Source organism: Penaeus japonicus, unplaced genomic scaffold (assembly GCF_977035675.1).
Source record: "Penaeus japonicus unplaced genomic scaffold, GWHDUDI00000001_assembly GWHDUDI00000012, whole genome shotgun sequence".
Lineage (NCBI taxonomy): Eukaryota > Metazoa > Arthropoda > Malacostraca > Decapoda > Penaeidae > Penaeus > Penaeus japonicus.
The window spans coordinates 22,317,590-22,320,089 of NW_028234414.1; positions in this window are offsets into that span (position 1 = coordinate 22,317,590).

The following is a 2,500-nucleotide window of genomic DNA, read 5'->3' on the forward strand; positions in this document are numbered from 1 at the left end:
AAAGTGTTAGTTCTGTAACCAAATGTAATATTCAAATAAAATGTACATTACTGAATAAATTTGGTTCATTCCACTTACCTTTCCCGAAGTGAATGTTATTTCACGATACGCTTCGCTCCTCTCAGAGAAACCTCGGCTGTTCTCCATAACGGTTTCTAACCTCACCGAAACAATACAAATGGGGCATACTATTTAAGCCCTTTCACTGGGGCTACTTGCAACTTTCCTCTCTGGAAGAGTAGTCAAGCATGTTGCCAACACTTACACACCATCATTTAACACACTCCTTTCACGTATTTACTGATAAATAAATAAACAAACATTTGGACATGGCGATTCACTTCACAAGATCTCGCAATATTTTTTTCCCCAATTGCTCTATATTCACACACTCAAAACACGTAACATTTCATAAACTTCGGAGGTGAAATGAGTGATGTGAATGGCAGTGAAGTTCAGATTTAATTCATAGACCTATACCACCAATTTAAATTTTGTGCGTTTTCCCAGTTTTTATACGTGGGATAGAACATTGATATAAGATAGGTTTTCATGTTCTAAATGTTTCATGTTTTATGCATCATTTTGCTACTTGATAGGTAAGTTATTGGTTCATTTTCTAATATGTAACTCAACAAGCGGAAAGTGTGTGTGTGTGTGTGTGTGTGTGTGTGTGTGTGTGTGTGAATGTTTTAAGTATATTTTTTTACTTTACCTACAAGTCTAATCTGGATAACGGTCGCTGTATACTCCCTCCTCACGAATAATTGCTATATTGGCTGTTACCCCAGTGATACCCATTGATATTTGTATTACAACGTCAACATGTTCTTTTTCAAACGGAATTTGCATATTGTTTAACATACTGACTCATTCATTTTGCAAATATTTTAACAACGAAACACAAAGCAGATATAGTCAGGAGCCTTGACATATGAAGGTGTTGTACCTCATTATACTATTTTGAGTTACGGAGAACATGCAAGTCAAAACAATCTTGTTTATATAGAAAGAGATTGAAGAGTGAGAAGAGCGTGTATAACAACAACAGCGATATTGCCAAGAAGAAGAACAAGAAACAGAAGAAAATCATAAAGTGCAGAAAGTAGAACAATATGATGTGACGAGAATGTCTTGTTAGTGAGAAAGAGCAAACGACCATAACAAAATGTGTTTTGACTAGCATTATTCATATTGTTCTAACTTTTATTTCGATAACCTATGCAAATGTCAAGAATCTCTTTGAAAATATCTTGCTCTGTATCTGTAACCCTTTCATCACATCAACTAACTAAAGTCATATCTAACCAAGGGATAAGTGCATGTTTGTGTCAATTGAAATAACACGGTTGACTTTGACCTTTACGGTGTATAGTCGTGAGTGTGTGTGTGTGTGTGTTGGGGTCTTTTAGTGTAAAGGGTGTTTGGTTGGTTGATTACTGTAAACTGCAGTAAGAAACTAATGAAATAAATCTAAATGTGTGGGCATAAAAGAAGTTTTTTTTCCTATGAGACGGATTTCCTTAATCATTTTTTTTACAAAATGTTACAAATCTCTCGACAATGCATCAGTAATATACTAAACCGTAATGCCCTTAATGAAAAAAAAAGATTAAACCTTAATGAATTGTGTTTATAAGACAGGAAAATGGAGAAAATTTCCCCAATAACACTCTTATATCCAGAAACCTGATTAATCTATTCATAAAGAAAAGGGATTTATTTTCCCTCTGAAAAAAAATTATTTTGCCGAAGACTCCTTTGTACCCAAGCAAGGATTTCATTCCTTCTCCTGCACTTCATCGCCATATTCAGTGCAAGAAACTTTAAGTATTGCAAATTTATCTACTTATCTGAGCAGATGATGTGCAGCTACGGCATACACATCATCAAGAGGGTATTTCTGTTATTGACAACATACTATATCAGTGTCTTGCTTATGAGTGATTTCGTTAACATACTTCTTAAATATTTGACTACGTTTGTAACCAGAACAAGGAGGTATTCAACATTCTCGTGATGTAAAAATATTCCTCCAAGAAAACTAAGTCTATACATCTTTCGGGAAACGTATTATTCTACAGACGACTAACTCGATGGACATTTGACGGTCAAGTTTTGTAAGAAATCTAACCACAAAGAAACCGTATTTTTCACCAATTATATTTATCAGTGCAATCATAACCCATAATATATATATATATATATATATATATATATATATATATATATATATATATATATATATGTGTGTGTGTGTGTGTGTGTGTGTGTGTGTGTGTGTGTGTGTGTGTGTGTGTGTGTGTGTGTGTGTGTGTATGTGTATGTGTATGTGTATGTGAGTGTGAGTGTGTGTGTGATACTGTGCTACTAGAGAATTATTAACCACTATTTTTATCTCCGTTACTTTTCATGATGACATTAATAAAAAAAGCCATTATCATCATAAGCATTATACACTATGACCCGTGAATGAATAATTGATTTTTTTTTTCTTTTT